Consider the following 20,317-nt stretch of genomic DNA (forward strand, 5'->3'; position numbering starts at 1 on the left):
AGGATGTTCAATGCATATAGTCTAGTGTATTAATCAGGAATTAAAGACAGACATTCTCTTAGACTTCTTGGAAATAGATTCTTGCTCCTTATTCTTTCTCTTCCATAGAGTATCATTTGAGACATCATATTTAGTTGGGCATTTAGCGTGTGCTCTGCATGTGGGATCACAGGATATAAACCAGGGGAAGGTATAACTGAATTCTCAATTTGTATCTCTCCAATCCTCCCTCCCCCATTCTCACTTCAGCTGTTTTGTTTCTTGTTTCACATAAAACAATGAGGCAATCAAAGAGAACTTTCATAAACTCCCACCATGGCATCTACCCACCTTCCCGAATCTGCTCACATCATCTGCCTTTTCTTTCATTACTGTGAGTGAATGGTTGAGTTGCCATCAAAGGTCAACTGCCATACTTGTGCGCTAAAAATCATCCATCCCCTTTGCCTTCTCAAGTTCATTGCTGCCCCGATTCTCTAGGAATCTCTAGATTCCTAGGGAAAAACATAAAATATTAATTTTGAAAAACTCGAGGAATGTGTGCAAAACTTTGCAAGAAGGGTAAAGAACACATCAGGGCTTACAGACAAGCCTGAGGTTTGCCTGCCTAAGCAATCACTTTGAGACCCTGAATTTGTGATCAGATTGCCTACAGAGACCTGGCTGACACTTTCTAAGTGAATTTTTCTACTCTTATTTAATCAGGTTTTCACTGTTTTTCCTATTTTATAAGTTTTATAATTTAGGTCTCCCTGATGTTTTGCTTATTTGCAAATGTTTGTCGCACTGAAAATCTGTCCTTCGTTTTGGGTAAAATAGGTGGCAATACGAGTTCGTGCAAAACAAAAGAAAAGTGTTTGCTGGAGGCTGAACGGTAGAAAGACCCAGGGAGCCGAGGAAGAGGCGATCGTGTGTGTCCGACAGAAATTCCTCTGCATCTGCAGGGACCGGCCGGGCGGAGGCGGCCCACTGTCAGGTCCCCACGCACACCACGACGGGCTGCCGGCGCGCAAATGCTGGCGACCGCCGGTGGGAGCTTCTGAGGCGCCGGCTCGGAGACGGTGGCACCGGGAGAAGCCGCTGCCTGTCTCTCTGGGCTGGTGTAACGCACAGCAACGCCGGGCGGCGGGAAGGCGCCTGCAGCTATGTGGCCTCCCCGCGGAAGCCCGGGAGACCCGGAAGTGCGGTGGCCGCGGCCGGAAGCACCGCCTCAGCCCCCTCCAGCCCGGCCGCGTTCCACCCTGCGGGCCTCCCGCCCACCGCCCTCCCGGGCCCGCACCTGTGCTCGCAGTGGTTTCCCTGTAGTTCGTGGCTGGGGACCGGGGACCTGCGGGCGAGGCAAGCGCAAGGGAAGCGGCGGGCGGCAGTGGTCCCCGAGCCGGCGGGTCCTGAGGTCCGGCACCGCGGCCGCCTCGTCCTGACCCAGATGGCAGAGCCGCTGGGGGCGGAGCCCGCGGCCGCCCGCTCCGCGGCTCCCTCCGCGGGGCGTTCTGCTCACCCGGGGCGGGCGCCGGCGCACCTTTTACAGGGGAGACCTGCGCTCCGCCGCGCGCCTCGGCCCGCACCGGGCGTGTTTGTCCGCACGTCGCCTCCGCTCGGCCCGGCGCCCCCGCGCCCTGGCTCGGGGCCTTCCTCGCCGACCTTGCCCCGCTCCGCCGCCTTACACCCTTTCGCTCCCTTAGGCGCAGCCTTAAGCCTTGCTTCGTGTAACAGTCTTACTCTAATTAGTAATCACATCCACAGCCACGTTTTCCAAACTTCTCTGTAAATCACTTAATCTTTTAACGAACAAAATCCCCAACCTCTTCGTCCCCGCACCATTATGAGTTTCCTTTTGGTGAAAAGCTGTCTTCTTGGATGCGTAATACTTGAGATTTTACCCATTTTGCTTTCTATGGTTTGTATGGTGAAAAAAAAGATTCCGTCAGATACGCTCTTTAAAACTGTACACTCACTTCTGTTTTGCCCTTACGTTGAACTTAAGGCTTGCAGAGAATTTAGTCTCGATTCCTAAATTCTCTACTACCAATGTACTGAGTGGAATTAAAAACGGGTCACTCCTATTTATCAAAAAACTCCAGCTTTAAAGAGATCAGAAGGCTCATTTACAACCATTACAATACTATTTAGTAATGAGAATTCAACAGGATCCTTAAAACTAGGATGTCTTGAGTTTTAAGCAAAATACATTCAAGAATAAGCCTAGATACGGTCATTTTATTAAAACTCTATTTTGGGAGACAGACTAATATTTAACCTCTAAGATCTGAACCTAATATAGTACTCCTAAGAACCACTTTCATCCCCATTTTCTTATGGTTTGCAAAGATACTTTAATATAATGCTAATATTTGCTTTATTTAACCAGAACACAATATAATGTAAACCTGTCATGCAGGGTGAAAGTAGGTTTCTTTTTTAACAGGATTCTAACAAAGTTGTGTTTATCTTTACTGTCTCGCCAATAATACTTAAAAGAGGCTTAAAGCACCTTTAGATGTAAGCTTTTCCAGAAGGACCACATGAGTCGTCCACTGCTGCTTCCCCAGCACACAGCACAGAAGAGGACCTCAATAAAAAGACGGAATGTGGCCTAAGAACAAGCCTTACCCACCCTGCTCCAAGAGGAAGGTGGCAGCTGGTATTGATTGGTCTTCAATTCAGGTATGATAAAGTAGCTGTACTTTTCCTGTCTGCCTGCTCCTCTGCCTGCCCTCCAGTGCCTTTTACTCTGTTCCTAGATCAGTAAAAGTTACCTGAGAGGTAAAAATTCAGATAATGGTAGCCATTGATCTTTGTTAAAGTTAAAACTAAGCAGTACAGGGAGGAGCTATCTTTGCCAGGCACCGTTGTAGGGATGACATAGAAAAGAAGAAATTACTCCCCTGACCCTTACTAGGAATGTAGTCTGAAAGGAACTTACAAAGGAAAAGAAAAAACCACCACCCACTTGAAATCTCAGAGTTTGTCATGGACTGCCCCTAAAATTCATGTGTTTAAGCCCTAGTCCCCAGTGTGATGCTATTGGAGGTGAAGCATTTGCGAATTAGGTCATGAGATTAGAGACATCAAGAATGGGATTAATGCCCTTATAAGAAGAGTAAGAGACCAGCTCTCTCTTTTTCAGTCATGTGAGGATGCAATGAGAAGCCAGCTGTCTGCAACCAGAAAGAGGATTCTCACCAGAGGCCAACCGTATTTACACCATGATCTTGGATTCCAGCCTCTACAACTGTGGGAAACAAGTATTATTTAGGCTACCCAGTCTATGATAATTTGTTTGAAGTGACTGAGACAGTTTTATTCATCACAACTAGCACGGCATTAAATCATCTGGCCCCAGTGGCGTACAGGCCCTTCAGCTTTTTCTTACTATTTCTACCAGGCATCATCCTCTACTCCCACCTTATCATCTTCCCATAAGCCATACATTTTCCAGCCTTTCTCCTTTCTGGGCTGCTCAATGTGCCTGGAATACCCTGTTTTTTGCCACTTGTTAAAAACCAATTCATCCAGTTCAATCTGCTTCCTTGCATGTTCTCCTCCCACCAAGATGTATTCATCCCTGCTTCAACGGAACTTTTGTGGAAGGTTATGGAGTTTAAATGAATACAAAACCCTCCCTGCTCTTTCTCAGCACCTCTCTCATCTACACTGTATTATTACTGCTGGTCAGTGACTGCTCTGTCCTTGAAACTGTGGACATCTTCAAGGCAAAGATGTGTTTATCTTTGTATACCCAGTGCCTGGCATAGTGCACATGCCAATATTAGATAAGTACCGGAAAAAATTGCTTTGGAAGTAATATGTACACTTAAAAGAAAGACATCAAGAAACTTACCATTTAGTAGTAATATGAGAAGTATATGTTATGGGTTTGTTAGTTTTTTGCTTTATTTTTATTTATTGGGTTTTATATAAGTGGTTATATTTCCAGGTAGCAACTGAATGACAAAGTTGGTTTTAGCCCTGTAACAGTTGCCAGTATACTCTATAGCTAGCTATTCTTATATTTCCTCATTGTATAATTATCTCCAAATCTTTTTATGACCTGTCAGCTTACTCAGTGGATAGACTGTTTAGTTAGAAGGAAATCAGAGGGTTTGCCTCCGTTTCCTTGAGAAGACCTACTCTTTTTGATCTAGAAATTTGATCTTGATTTTACTTTAAGGCTCAGGCATTGATGATGGTCAGATATTATAATTAAAATTCCAAACATTATTGCTTTTCAAATTTTTAAATTTACAACCTGAGTTTCTTCATTTATAAACTGCAGGCTGAACTGTAAGGGGAATTAGTAACACCATGTCATCCCCAAATCCCACCTAAAACAGCAAAATCTACCCTCTTTTCCAGTTTGGGGTTAAAAAAGTATTTTATTGCTAAGTAAAGAAGAACTTATTTAAAAATTAAGAACACACTAACCCTTAGAGAATGAGAGAGGGCAAGCAGAGACTCAAGGCTGGTTGTACAGACAAGAGCAGGGGTGAAGGAAGGAGCCGGCCAGGCATAACTGAAGCCCCAGGTTGCTCAGATCGGATCTGTAACCTGGAAGGAGAGCAGACAAGGACAGACGCAGCAAAAACACTGATTTGAGTCTCATACTCAGTTCTTCCTTTGTTCTTCACATGAATTATTCCATTTTCTCTAATCCAGTAAGGTAAATAAATTACCTGAAACTGAGGCTTAGAGAGGTGAAGAAACTCGTCCCAGTCCACATGGACAGTTTTAGAGGTAATAATCAAACATAGCTTTGTCTGAGAGCCTGTCCTCTTAACCACTCCTCGTGAGCCCAGCCTACACAGCCAGGCTTTGCTGCCTCCACTAGAACATTCGAAGCCCCTTTCATAGGTACATCATAGCTCTTCTCACATGATATTGTTCTGTCTGCATCAGTTATTTGGGGCTCTGCCTTCACTGTTCCTCTCATAGAAGGGTCTGAACCCCAAGTTCAGAGCCATTACCCCATGAAGGGCTTCCTTCTAGGGGTTTACCATTACCTCCAAACCACAGGGAATAACACTATGGTGGGTCTATCACATGCAGGTAAGGCTAGGAATAGTTTGGGGAATAGAGGAAAAATAATACTGTGTCTAATGTTAACAGGTTTTTTTTGTATTATTATTATTATTTTTCATTTTGGGGGATCTCTAGAATGTAAGAAAATTACCCAAAAAAATTTCAGGAAAGATTACTTTGACTAAATTTGATCTTTCAAGGGGAAAATACTTTCTTTGAAAAGGGCATGAGGATAAGTTTATTTACTATTTACACAAGACTAAGTGATTAGTGTAGTAAATAGTTAATTAGTGCACTGAATATTCCTGCACTGAACGAATCTTAAATGGTATTCAGAAAAATATATTTGAAAGAAAAACTAGCAACAATATTTATTCAACTTAATGTTGAAACAGTTTACTAAAAATATGACTACCTCATTGAAATATAGAATTCTTATTAGAAACTTTGGTTAGAAAAATTAAGTTTTTGTTCAATGAAGAAACATTTTCAGAAAGGCATATGCTTTGCGCAATTGATACTAACCTTGCTCAGTGATTATCAGCAGTTTATCTGTGACCCTTCAAGATAGGAATGAAATTTTCAAAAATTGCAGGAGACTTTCTAAGTCACATTCTTATACTACTCTTCTGTATTTAACCTTTTCAAAGCACAGTATTGGATACACTCTAAAATGGAATTCAATAGATCCAGATTAAAGAGTATTTTGCTCCTCTGCATTCTTTCTTCATCGTGAAAGAAAATTTTCAGGGACATCCTTGACAGTAACTATATCAATTTCACAAGCCAAGGTCAGTTTCATTGTGGCAGATTTAAAAGTCAAATGTTCATCAGACATTCCAATATCAAAAAAAGTGTTACGTGAATGCACAAATTAGTTAAAATAACTGGATAATTTTAATTATATGTAAGTAGAATAAAGGATTTCATTTTGGATTTAGGTTGTATGTCAGTTTTGTACCAGGTTCTACTGGGAAAAGTTTAGGTTAGCAGTTTTCCAGATCCACTGTCCTCAGACTATATGAAGAGAAGTCATTTTTTCCCTTAGTAGCAGATCTCTTTCAAAAAGTCATTTAGTAGATAGAGACAGTCTCCTGGTATACAAATAAGTCGATTAAGAGGATCCACCCTTGTGCTGTAACAGAGACACATGGATTAATCAACCATTGCTAAAATGTTTTCCATTTTATAAGAAGTGTAGTGCTGTCATTATAATTAAGACACATCTTTAGACTCTCATTCAGTGTAGTGAATTTAGAAAAAGGTGAAAATTGAAATTCACCACTGTAATGATTTTAGAAGAAAGCTTGCCTCTTTTAAAAGCAAGTGACAGACCCATATGTATTATGATCCAAAATAATTGATTGTTTTGAACTTGGCAAATATCTTATGAGAATCATGCTATAAACTGTGGTTTGTTTCCTAAGTAACTCCATAAAATCCTTCATAATCTATGTGATCACATACTATATAGGATTTCTGCTGAATTCTCACTCAGAACTATTGATCTTAGGAAATCATTAGTCTGTTGCTAGGGCCTTGACTGTTTCCACTTTAAAAAAACAAAAACAAAAAATGGGCTTGTCTGTCAGCACTGCACCTAATCACTGTCCAATAGAAAGAGAGACCCACTGTCCAGCTATGGTGTTTGCTTACCAGCTAATTAAAAACAAAAAATTCTTCCTTCTCCCAGCTACAGCCTGTGCCAGGTTTCTAGCAATAAAAGAGCTACCCATTCGGCCACAGAGCTCTTTGGCTTTCTCTCTTGAGGCAAAACAGCCCTGCCAACTCTCCTTAAAAAAAAAAAAAAAGACAAGTCTGCCAGCAATGACATTTACTCCTTCTCTTAGTAATGGAAAACTCCCATTTCTCAAACAGAAGGGCACCAAGAGAAACTTTTCTTCTGGGCTTAATGACTGGCTACTCACACATGCTACAGGAAGCATAATTTAAGGGATGTGTGTATATATTTACATAGAGAAATGCAATAAGACTTTACAGAGTGACAATAGCTTGAAAGATTTTCATAAAATATTTTATTGTAAGAATCCAACTTTAGATATAAAGGCACCTTTATTATTTTCCTTTGGTAATTATTTGCAATGGTGGAGATATGATCATAAACAAGTACTGTTATTTTTTCTCCCTTTAAAGATGTAGAAACTGTAAAGATCTTTCATCAACAAAATAGATTGCTACCGTAGCTCAGGTTATGGCTTCAAAGGCGTGGAACATCTAAATGCAAAAGGAAAATTTCAGTTGATCTAAATACTTTAAAATACTTTGGTATTACAAATTGTCTTCTCTAAAAAAAAAACTTCCATTAATGCTGTGTCTCCTGTTGTGTCACTACTTTATCTCACACACTTCACACCCCAAAACCCGAAAAGAAACATTTCCACTTGTAGGCTTCACTTCCTGACTTCCTAACCATTTATCTGCCACTGCAGAAAACACTAAAACTGCACTGAAATTGCTCTCACAGAGGAGGGTAAAGGCCTCCTGATTTCCCACATTAGTGGCTTTTTGATCTCTTTAGAAGAGGGTTTATTCAACCTCAGTCCTATTGACCTTTTAGGTGAGATAATTATTTGTTGTAGGGAGAATTCTCCCTTGTAAGATATTCAGCAGCACCCCTGGCCTCTACCCACTAGCTGATGGTAGATCTACAAGTTTACATGTAACTTCATAGAATGTCAGCCCTAAATTAACAGGGAATAGCACAAGGCACCAATGTATTTTCCTAGAGAATTAAAAAATGCTAGGGCAGGCTTGTGAAGCACTTTTCTAATCACAATTATACTTTCCAGTGTTTGGAATCCTTTCTAAATATATGTATACTTTAAAATGTTTTAGTGTCACTGGTTTCTGCTTTGCAAGGCCCACTAAACCTTTTAGGTAGCATTTGTAACTAAGATAGCAAACTGACAGATTTGGGATGTTTGTGTGTCTATAAATTAACTGGTTTGCTTGCTGACTTCGTAGATTTTCTGACCACCAAAACTTCAGATTCTTAGTTCTGAGATGGAGCCCAGAAATTTGCATTTCAAAATATTATCCTGAGTTGATGTTGCATGGACCACCCTCTGAGAAATATTGTAGCTGAATGGATGATGAACTGCTGAATTTCTAAAATTAAAATGAGATTAGGCAGAGGAACCACTGTTGAATCTGTTCTTAATTCACTTTTGGTCTTTCATGCAAAAAGAGGTTCCAAGACCATGTTGAAAGAAACCAAATGAAATCCCGGTTTTGGAAACTGAAGACTTCATTAACAGTTCACCTTAAAATTTATCGTGAAATTGCAGAGAGAGACAGAGACAGAGAAGAAAATAGTCCCTTTCTCTCAGCATGAGAGGAAACTGTCCTGCTTCTCCATCCTCTCCCAATAGGTGCACTCTCAGTGCACGTCCTGTTTGCGAGCTTGCATTGCTCATGTTTTCTAGAAGCCTCCATGGCCTGAAATGAGGCAATGATCATATGAGCAGCACCTGCTCTTTCATACTTGACCAACAGGTTTATTGTTATCACCTAGATTAAACATTTGTGTCACAGTGGTTTTCTGCTTGCCAAATTATTTTACTCCCACAAGTTAATTCTCAGGTTGTATATATCCAGTGGATGTAGTCAAAGACTCAATGCAAGAGGATGAGAACATTTCCTGCCTCCTTTATCAGACACATAACACTTTGCATTCATGGGCTCTTTGGAGTATTAAAGTACTATTAGGTGTTTGTGTTTGATTGTCACCCTAATCTCTGAAATGGGCAGAGCATGGATTTTCATTTCTGTAATATAGATGAGGAAACAGCCTCTCAGAGATTCTGTGACTTACCCAGCTCACTAAGTAAATAGAAGCTCAGAGCTCTTCACTTACAATTCGGGGCTCTTTCATGTCTCCTGCTCAAATCTCATTGCTGGTATATTTTGCTGCTTTATGTTGGCTGAGCAGTGATAGCAAGCTTAGGCTCAGAAAATAAGTGCACAGAACAGTAAGATAGTGCTAACTAATTTTCATTGCACAAAATAAGTTGCTTTAAAATTTTCCTTTTGTGCATTATTTATTTTACTTAGTAGGAAAAGAAAATTTTTAAATATTAAAGAATAAAAATGCTACCCATTATTATTAAGTGCCTAGCAAAATACCAGTTGCCTCCAGAGATGCCAAGTTTTTTATGGTATGTCTTCCAAGTTTTGACCTTAAAGATGATAAAGCATGCTCATTATCTTCACCTGGCATTGATTTCCAGTTACCTTCAGATTATTTCCAGTCTATGGCTATTCTGGAGAGCACAGTTTATTCCTATCTTTACTATAAGGTTCTGTAGTGTGTTTGTAAATTCATATACTTAGAAAGGACTTAGGGAGGTCATGTAGATTTTCAAATATCTTCAGATGATATCTAAAAGAGCCTTTCTAGGGTTTTACAAATAAAGTCAGAGGCCTTGTGGTGGGTGGCTATGCTTATGACCTTTAGTAGCACAGCTTGAAGGAAAGTCTGTTATACTTGTACCAGATAGAGCAAGCATTTAATTTACTTTCAAATGAAAGCTTAGAATCACTGATAAGGAAAATTTTAAGTATGCAGGTTCAAAACACTTAAGCAATCAGAAATTTACTTTTCATAATATTGCCTCAATTTCTAACAACGATTCTCACAAAAAGTAAGAGCCTCTTGAAGTATATTTTAGGAATAAAAGAATGATAAAATTTGGCAGCCCTTGAACTTTTCCCACAACTAACAAAGATAAGGAAGGCCCACATTTATTATATGAATTGCTGAGGAGCCATTTTCAAGATTCCACCTCAAAGGGAATACGCCTCTTAGTACTTTTTGCTTATCCTGTGCACTATGGTTTTAGGCCCTTATTAGACTAACCTACTGAATAATCAGTTAGATCACTGAAGGAAATCGCATAGGGAATAATTGATTAAGAGTTGTGGTAGGAAGAGGAAAAATGTAAAGAATGAAAATCTAGGTGGAGATAGGGTCACAAAAAATAGCACAGAGGTTACTCTGCACATGTATGGTTTCAATATCTAAATATACAGGTTAATAAGTAAGTCTTTTATTTGATCTGCCATGGTACTATGCAAAGCCATCTAAAAGCACTGTAAAAACAGGGTTCCAGAGAAATTCTTATCAGGGAAAACTGAAAGTGGAGGCAGGGCACTGAGAGGTTGATACTGAGAGGACAGAGAAGGAAGGAGGGCTTGTGAACCACCAGAAAGAGAAAAGATGCCAATGGGATCATTCTTGTTTTTCTTGGGATTGCTGATGGGATCCTAAGCTGAAAACAAGAAGTGCTGAGTAACTCACACTGTAAGTGGAAAGAACAATAGCCACCTGCCCACTGAGCTTGTGAAGAGGGGCCATCTCTCCAACTGTGGCAGCCTCTCCTGCCCCGCAGCAGACTCCAGCTTGGTTCTTGAGTCTGTGCAGGGAGAACTAACCTCACGGGAGAAGCAGTGTTCGTAAAGAGAGGCTGGGTGCTCCATGCCCGTTGTATAGCTGTGGAGTTTGTGAAGGGGTGGGGATGTGCCAAGAAAATTGCTTGTGATGCAAGAAAAGGAGTCTGTCCTCTTCATCTCCAGCGGGATATCTTTGAGTCAGGGCTTGCTATCCTGCCCCCAGTGCTAGCAGAGTCTGGGAAGAACCCTGAGCAGGATGGCAAGGCAATGTGGCCAGGTGGAGAGCAGGAAATGTAAAATGTACCCAAGAAACACCGAAGAGAGACCCTATCACAGCCCATTTAGATTGTTTCCATTATTTGCTATTAAACAATGGCTCATTGCATGTATATAACCAGAAAGAAAAATAAAACCAGACCCTGTGGTCTAGGATCAGATCTGACACGGCAGGCCTCAATATCATAAACTGATCTGACACACACAGGTAAATCATATTGTTCTCCTGTTGGACACGAATATCTCACAGATCATCCAATTCAGACAAAGATACTGTGTAACACAAAATGCCAAACACATGTCTCTCTTGCTAAATGAGTGACTGTGAATTCTTTACTAGTTACAATTTGCCCCTATCTCTAGTCTGCCCTCCATATCAGTAATGTTTACTAAGATACCCCTTCACAGAATTGCTCCCTTTTTATGAAAACGCAGTCTAGAGTATTTTTTAGACCTTCCTTAAAATCACAAAGCCAAAACCCAATCCTGTAATAAGTTCATTCTAATATGTGCATACTGAGACACCTCACAACCAACTATAGATGTCTTCCTGGAGGTCTTTGTCTGGACAGTATGGACAGTTAAATTATTAAATTTTTTAAGTATGAAGGTAGCATTCTTTTTAACTGGAATTCTTGGGTCAAAGGGACAAGTGTTTAAAATTGTGATTATACTGCCTAATTGTCCTCCAAATGCTGTACCATTTTAAATGCTCTCCAGCGGTTTTGCTATTGGGTGTGTAAAATTTCCATTTTTATAATAACATTGGTTACAATGAACCAATCACTCTTTTTTTTCCATGTTATAAACAACCTCTTGTTAATCCTCATACAAAACCCATGATGTAAATTATATTATTCCTATTTTAGAGACGAGAAAACTGCAGTGATTAGAGGTTATGCAATTATGTGATTAGAGGTTACATGGCCTGGAACTGTTGGAGCTGGGATTTGAACCAACATCTGGCTCGAGAGCCCCTGCTTATAACCACTGTCCCATGGTGCCACATTACAGTAATGGGAAATGCTCACGGTCTACATTAAGAAAAAGCCCTACTGAATGAGCTAAAAGTGGGCTGGAATAAATGAAAAGCCATACAGTGTTCTTGAATACAAAGATTTACTATTTTAAGGATATTTCTTCATTTTAACCCACAAATTTTCAACCAAAAACTGGCCATTTGAGGACACTTCACAAAATTATTAATGTTCAACTGGAAGAACAAACATATAAGAACAATCAGAAAAAATCTGAATAATAATGAAGTTACACCAGCTGTCCCAATTATGAAAAATTACTCTAAAATGGATAAAACAGCACAGCATCAGGAATGGTGTAATTAATGGACAAGACTAGAGACCAATAATTGGCCCAGATATGGATGGCATGAGAAATTGGTAAGAAACTGAGGGATTACTTAGGAAATGTAGAAGCAGAGAGTCCAGCTGGGAGGCTTTTGGTTCATCCAGTGGTGAGGCAAGGTGGAGTAGACTGGGAGGCAGCAGGGGACATGGAAAGAAAGTGTGCTGGGACTTGGGCATGACTGGTCTTACATTGTGAACTAAAAGGGCAAACCCTGAGAGCTTACTGTATAATAAAATTCTGCTCATACAAAGTAGGAAGGAGAAGGTTAGGGACCTAGAGAAAGATAACAAGATGAAGAGGCTGGCCTGATGTTCCAGTGTGATCTCTCTAGTACTCCTTGGTCTGGGTGGCAAGTGAGGTACAGGGTAATGGGCATGAAGATTCTTTGTCACCAGGAAGACTAATGTGTGCAATGCGAGGTCTGGGGGACCAGGGCCTAGCCCTAGAGGAAACCATGGTGTCCGCTGGGAGACAGCTGATGTTCAGTGCATACGGTCAGACTCAGAGGAGGCCCAGAGTGTTTTCTAAAAGCAGAAGTGTTGTGTTTGTTTGGAAGACATGTAAGACACCTCCTGAGCGCTTCAAGAAATGTTCGGGGATACTAATTTTGAGATATTGAGGTATTATATCAGTAACTGGAACAAGGAACCATCACATGAGTATTAATATTAATGTGAAATTACTTAGACCCCCAGTTTGGGGAGTCTTGGTGAAATCTGGGTTATATATATAGGCTAACATGTTGAGTCAAAAGACCTACTTTATTGTCTGTATGGACTTACTAGTTCTGCCAGTGTCTTGAAATTCAGACACTGTCGTGTTTTCCCTGGCCTGCGGGGCTTACTGTTCTCTATGTCCAGTCATCAGAGTGCTTCTTCTTTCACCGTTGGTGAAACCCGAGAAGCTCCAGTCATTCAGACAATATGTCCTCTTGCTTTATTCCTCAATACAACCTCAAGAGACTAGGCTCTTGGCTCATCTATGACAAGCTTGCTTGATGTCACAACGTAAATCAGTTTCAGAGGCCAGAACAGCAACCCAGGTCTGCCTCCCAGGTTTAGTCCATCAAGACAGCCCAGGATTAGAACAACTCCTCACCACCACCCCCAGAAAAATTCTTGAAAGATTTACATCCACGCAAAACTTCTTAACCTAACTTTAACCTTCAAAACGGCACGTATTTCAAACGTTGATTGTCATAATTCAAACCTCTTCCTTTAATGTGCATGAAACATGAAACCCACATGAAAGAACATTAGGAGAGAGTGGTGAAACTATATTGATCAGCTTTTTCTTTCCATGCTTTTTTTAAAGCAAGAAAGCTCAATTTCAGTGCACAGTGCCCACGCTACCCAGGGTTTGGTGCCACAGAATCCATGTAGGGTTACTTAGCAGTTGGCAGCTCTTCATTTCAGAAGCTGGAGGCTTTATATGTAAAGATTATGGTTCAGCTCTGAGTCTTGAACCCCCAAAGACCAGTCAGCCTCCCAGGAGGAAAACCACTGAAAACAAAGACTTTTTCCCAAGGCAGCATTATCTTATCTCTGACTTTGTTCCCTTATCTAAGAAGAGAGGATCAAGTTCTTCCTGCTTTCCCAGAGCAGTCCCAGAGCAATCCTGGTACTGTTGGAAGCAATGCTGATTTCTTACTTTCCTCTATTGCAACTTTTGAACAACTTCATAAAAGGCAATTAGGGATTTTGCAAAATCTCATGGTCAGGAAGTCTCTTGTTAGATAATTATGCTGAATTGTGTCACCTTTAGTTCGATGAACAGGCCAGTTTGTCGCAGGAAGTTCTGCTACCTAACCTGGGTAGGAAAGCGGGCAAGAGTTTCTAAAACCCCTAGGGATGGAATGGAGTGGGGAAAAGCAGAGGGCTGACAGGGCCAGAGACCAGAGAAGGTTCATCGTTGGTCCACAAAAGAAACAAAATGCTGGACCTTGAAACTGGAAGGCCATGGCAATGACCACAGACACCAGCCACTGGAGCCAAAACATGAACCCCCAAATGGTGTTTTGTGGAGGGGTGGGAGGAGCGGGGTGGGGGTTGGGGCAGGAACACACTCCCGGGGTGCCAGGGTGATCCGTGAGCCTTAGCTCACCCTCAGGGAAAAGGAGAGGAGGTGAACCAGAGGGGCATCTGCTAGGGGCCCTGTACTTAAAATCTGGAAGCACCTGAGTCACTGGATGGCTGATTTTGCTTCCTTCCACTGCATTGCGAGCTGGGCCATGAGTTCCACCACTCAGGTCAGTGACAGGTGAAGAAAGACAGGGACAGCTCTGCATGTTTGGATCTTTCAACTGAAAGGCTTACCTGCTATACTAGCCATATTTTGTTTACTGAAGGATATTATAGTGGAGCCCCACCCATAAGGATCTGCTAACTCCCCAACTCCCACATCGCTTTGTGATGATAAAAGCTGAAATCTTAAGTGCCACTAGGCATGAGCATCCCACAAATTTTTCATGTCCAATTGGAAATTTGTTTCTATGTGTACAGAGAAAAAAACATTAAGTTGTTTTGTGTGAATACAGAATGTAATTTACACACAGGAAACAAAACCTTTCTTGACCTCCTGTAGTTTTTAGGCTTCTGTTAATAATGTTTCTGGCAACAAAATAGGGTGCTGGAACACATTCTCCTTTTTAATACAGACATTACTCCTTAAAGTACAAAAACACATTAGGAGGAGAACTAGCTCAGGCTTGTGATCCACATTCTATTCCCTAAAGTCAGTTAATTGGCTAGAATTACTCTCAGGAGATAGAAAATATCTGAGCCTGAACTATTTTGATAGGAAGCCAGGTTTAGAAATCTAACCAACTTGGATTGAAACACCTAAAGAAAATACCAGATCTGTTCTTTAAGTGATTTTGTTTGATCCCCAGGAAGGTCCCCAGCACAACAGCCGTTCCCCATCCCCCAACCCTCATTCTTGCTGTTTAACAGGGGCTGTCTCTCACAATCAATGTGCAAATGATGGTTACTTGTTTTTCTAGAATAAGCTCCCCTTCATACCTGTCCTTCTGGCATAGGTATGATCACTTACAGCCATTGAGACATAAGGAATGGCTGGGGAAATCTTCCTCACTCCTAAAAAGCAAGAGATGCATAAAGAGAGCCTCCTTCTTCTCCCATGCCTTTGAAACAGTTGTTAGAGGGCATTATTCTTGGAGTTGTGGCAGCATACAAATAAAAATAGTTTGTGTTACGGTTTAATGCAAGGCAAGTATTCTCACAGTTTTCTAGTAATGCTCCAGGCTGTGTGCTCGAGAACAGAGGGAAGCTTTAAGGAAACATCCCGCCTGAGTCGGACAGAGGTTGCCTTGGGTATGAATTCTGACCAATGCTCTCATCCCCAGGAAGGGCCATCTTGGCACGCCTGGGACTGCCGCCTCCAAGGAGGAGGTGACCCACAAGTGCTCCATGGTCCTCACCATGGAGACTTGACTTGGGAGGGCAGGAGAAAGAGGGCCCTGAGTAAGCAAGGGAGGGCCAAGGGTGGGGAGCAGAGGCTGCTAGGAGTGTTGACCATGAGCATGGAGGGCTTCACAACAGAGAAACCAGGCACGGAACCTGTTTGTTGCTTTTTGCTTGCTTGCTTTGTGTTGTTTTCTTGAGAGACTTGGAAGAGTTGCTTTGAGGGATTTACCCATTGCATTTGAAACATGTAGCTATGTGACACCTGACTAGGAAACACAGTGGTCTCTGAACCAGGAAGCCTCAGTCCCCAGACTGAGGGACAGTACATGGATGTGGATAGAACACTCCTGGAAGTGTAGGTGAGAGAATGTGACAGGGAGGAGGGGAGGCGAGCCGCAGGAGGGTAAACAAGAACTGGGGCTCGCTCTCCTGACAGAGCATGGCCCTTGGGCTGACTTGACTGCCTGGAAGGGTGGGGAGATCCCTAGCGGAGGGCGAGATTCTGGCTGCTGGGTCAGTCGTGGCAGAATTTGGAGGGGACAGTAAGAATGGGATCCCACTGGGGTGTTCTCTAGCGAGTCCCCGAGGAGCTGACAGTTCTGAAAGGAGATTGGGCAATGGATGCTGCCCAGGCCTCCAAAGGACTCTGCCCCTAAGATTCAGCTCTTGAGCATTAAAGGTCTAGACTGCATAATAAATAAAAATTATATTTATTATTTCCATGAGTATGATACATGATAAGCATTTCTTCATGCTCTGTCTTATTTAATAACAACAAACATTGAGTTAAATATTATTATCCTCATTTTACAGAGGAGGAAATTGAGGGTTAGAGATGTTACAATAATGTTCCAAGACTACCCAGTATATAAGCAAGCAGAGATATCAAGCCAATTCTTATACTAAATACACATTTTTAATCATTACTCTACACCACCTTCCGTGGGGCAGGTTATGACCTCCTGGGGAGGAAGCAGGGACTCATTCACTCAAGAGAGGTCAGCGGCCATATACAATAACAGGGTCTAAGTCCAGGATTCTCTTGTGGGTCTGAGCTGGGGACAGAGATGGGGCAAAGTGACGGGGGACTCTGTACACTTGGCATCTGCCCCTGGTCTTGTCCTGGCCCCTACTTTGAGTTACGCCAATTCCAGGATTTTTCTGAGTGAACCTGCCCTTTCCAGGCTCAACGTCAGGGATCAGAAACTCTGACTATGAAGGAGGGGGAAGGAGGATGAGGTGGGGAAGCAGCAGCCCCAGAGCATTCATCTGCCTCAGGGATGCCTTTCTCTGCAGCTTTTAACAGCCCTGCTCTGGCAGAAGTCAAAGGGCATGATGAAAAGCGGAATGGCTCCTGCCCCTTGGAGCCCTGTGTGTCCCTCTGGTCTCGTCCCCCTCACTCCTCAGAGGCAACCTTAATCCTAAGGTTGGTAAGGCTCTGTCCCTTCCTTCTCTTTAAAGCTTACCACTTCTGTTTTTATTCCTAAATAACATATTACCTAACTTGGACTGATTTTGAATTTTTAATAAAAGGATTATTTTTTTTCGGTTAACAGTATGTTTGTGACACAAATCCATGTGGATGGATGCATGTGTTTGTAGTTCATTTCTCTGTATGGACATATCTATATGAATTTATCTCCTTTCTTGAAGGACATGTAGGAAAACTTCTAGTTTGGGTTTGTTTTGTTTTGTTTTCTGTTAGAATGATGTTTCTATGAATATTCTTGCACCTGGAGAATTTTGCATTAATTTTCCTAAGGTATATTTCTAGAAGTAGAATTCCTGGGTTTTACTGCATGCATATAAGCACAAATCACACCTCCAAAAAAAGACTGATGAATTTCATCACATCAACATTAGGAACTTTTTAAAGATAGTGAAAAGGCAAGCCATACACTGAAATAAGATATTTGCTATACATAGCATATAAAGAAGCATAAATCAGTAAGAAAAAAGGCAGACAGCCCAGCAGAAGAATGGGCAAAAGTCACATGCACTTCAGAAACAAGGAAATCCAGAAGGCCACTAAAAATATTAAAAGATGCCCACCCTTGTTAGTTATTAGGGAAATGGATATGAAAGCATAAGGAGATGGGGCAGAAGGAGATAGCTTACAGCTGGGGCAAAATTTAAGACTCAGCCAATAGTAGTGTTGTTGAGGTTATGGGTCAATAGAAACTTCCACTCTCAGCAAAGTAAATGGCATAATCACTTTGAAAAACTCCAACATTATCTAACTAATCTCCAGGCTCTGGTATTGGAGTACAGGATGGTGAATGCAATGCAATCTGAGAGGCCAAGTGTCCAGCGCTGAAGTGGAGCTATGAAGGGGAACCCATGGAGGGGGCCTGTGGGAAAGAAAGCTCTTGCCTCAGTGTAGCTATCACCTCTGTGGGTTTACAGCCAGGCTGATGAAGCCTGTGGCTGCTATGGGTCAATAGCACTTGCAGTCTGGAAGAAGAACTAGACAGGGAGCAGAGGAGAGTGAGGCCCACCCAGACCCTACAGGGTACCTATCACAAAGACCCTCAGAAAGGAATGCCTCCTGCCTCATTCACCCCCATTCCCAAATCTTGTCCAAGTTTGAACTTTGGCCAGCCAATTCGAAGCAGTACATATAGGAAAGGGGATTCTAGGAAATATAGTTTCCATTTGTATGAGGTTCCCATTACCAGTGTAACAAATCATCAGAAACACAGTGGCTTAAAACAATGCAAATTTATCAGCTTGCAATTCTGGAGGTCAGACGTCCAAATAGGTTTCACTTAACTAAAACCAAAGTGATGGCAAGGCCTGGCTCCCTCTGGAGACTCAGGCAGACTCCGTTTCCTTACCTTCCGCAGCTTCAAGAGGCCATCCACATTCTTGGCCTGTGGCCCTTTCCTCCACGTCAGCCATACCAGCCTCTGCTTCTGTTTGATTCCGATCCTCCTGCCTCCCTCCTCTGAGAACCCCTTGTGATTATACTGGACCCAGCTGGGTAATCCAGAATAATCTCTCTGTTTTAAGATCCTTAATTACAACTCTGTAAATCCCTTTTGCCAGGCAATGAAATATGTTCACAGGTTCCAGGTGAGACAGGGACAGTGGATATAGTCAGAGTAGGGTGAGGGCCTCCGGAGGGGGCAGGGCGGGATATTTGCAGTCAGAGCAATGTAACTACATGCAAGGAAACCCCCCTGCTAAAACTCTATGTTAACAATTGAGCTCTAGAATCATTCTTCAGTGAAATCAGTTAATGTTCCCCAGATAAAGAAGAGCAGCACATGTTTTATTATGCTAACCATTTATAATCACGTGTAAGGTTCACTTTAGCATGCTAAAAGGCCCAGGCCTACCTGCTGTCTTTCCTCCTTCAGATCTGATGAAGTGATTTTGCAAACTGGGCAACTAATTTAGCAAGTAAGCCCAGGCATAAACAACACAGTAAAAGGCAGGAAGGATTCCACCTTAAAGATAAGACTGCATTTTAATACCCAAGATGTTAAGACGTTAGAAATTCTTAACTCTTTAGCAAACAATACCTCGGCCCACCTTGGGAGCTGAGCAGGTGGCCTTGTTTCATATGCCCCCAGACCAAGATGCTGGTATTTCAGGGAGAAATCATCAGAGGAAGTTGCTTGTGTTAAGTTAATTCTAAATATTCAGAGACCACTTAACAAGTCCACATCCCTAAGTTTTTTTCATGTTCTCGGAAAATCCTCAGCTGCCTATAAAACCCCCTACACAACGCACCACTACGGACTCTCTTGTCCCCTCCTGGCGTGATCCAGGAGCTCTATTCTCTCACTTTATTTCTAAATAAAAGCCTGTACCTTGCTCTCCTACCTTGACTGTTTGTGAAGCTCATTCTGTGGCTCCACAAACAAGAACCCCAGCATCAAGGGCAAATGTGTGGAACAGGAATAGATTGTGTTCACAGAATGGCAGGTAGCCTGGTATGGGTAAGACTGGAGGGACTTTGAATGTCATTCACAGGAGCTTGGATTTAATTGGTGTGGGAACTCTTCATGTTTCTGAACACGATATGAAATGATCAGATCAGAGCTCCATACCTGATCCTCAGCTGCCAGCTCCTCCTAAATCCTCCTTTAGCAAGTCTAGCAAACATGTGTGACCTGAATTTTATGCCTCTCTTTCCCAATGCTACACTCAGAGAAGGTTGTTCTTTCTTTTTTATTCATTTCCAATCCTAGGAAACCCTTCCCCTTTAACTAAACCTGTTATCCTATTCTTTTTGCTTATTTATAGGTACACATCCAAAAAGTCAACTTCCTACTGCTAGTTTTTGTATTTATTTCACTTGCTGTTGAAAAGGCAATGTTGCAAATGACTGTACTCATCTAATATTCCCTATGTAGAGAAATCGTAAATTTTTATGACAAAAATAAGATGGATTCTTACATTTTTCTTTAAGAGTTTCATGAGTATATGTATTGTTTTACTGACAAGGCAGCAAACTCAGGGACCCTGCCTTATATTTCCTTTCAATCTTCACCTAATTTAGCATGCTGCTACCTACTTGCTTTAGAAATGAACATAATCACTAAGCTTCACTGGGCTGCTTTCTACTAAGTCAGACAAAAGAGGGCACTGTCTTTATTCAAAGGACTTTAAGAAGCAACATGATGTAATAGGAAATGTTAGGCTTAAAGTCTGAGGGCCTGACTTCAAAAGGGGTACGGGCAGGTTACTGAACCCCTCAGTTTCTTTGGTGTCCTTATTTGTAAAATGAGTAATAATAATGCCTGCCCAGCACAGGGTTGCTTTGAGAAGTAAATACAGTTTTGCATGTTAAAGTTCTGGGAAACCTGCAA

General features: G+C 41.9%; 1 protein-coding gene and 1 long non-coding RNA gene across 3 annotated transcripts in view; one reads left to right on the plus strand and one right to left on the minus strand.

Moving 5' to 3' along the window:
- The window catches only part of RMDN2 (regulator of microtubule dynamics 2), a 63,993-nt gene extending 61,869 nt beyond the window's left edge, over positions 1–2,124 (minus strand). Inside the window, exon 1 of one of the 2 annotated variants that reach the window (XM_037009364.2) lies at positions 1,280–2,124. The gene's annotated coding sequence lies outside the window, so the exon portion shown is untranslated. The remainder of the gene's footprint in view (positions 1–1,279) is intronic. The other variant, XM_037009360.2, reaches the window with a different exon arrangement.
- Positions 315–3,503, plus strand: LOC140843831 (uncharacterized). The gene is made up of 3 exons (XR_012121795.1): positions 315–1,338; positions 2,479–2,664; positions 3,128–3,503. It is a non-coding gene; the product is annotated as an uncharacterized lncRNA (long non-coding RNA).
- The last annotated feature ends 16,814 nt before the right edge of the window (positions 3,504–20,317 follow it).

This window comes from Manis javanica, chromosome 1 (assembly GCF_040802235.1).
Source record: "Manis javanica isolate MJ-LG chromosome 1, MJ_LKY, whole genome shotgun sequence".
In the NCBI taxonomy this organism is placed as follows: Eukaryota; Metazoa; Chordata; class Mammalia; order Pholidota; family Manidae; genus Manis; species Manis javanica.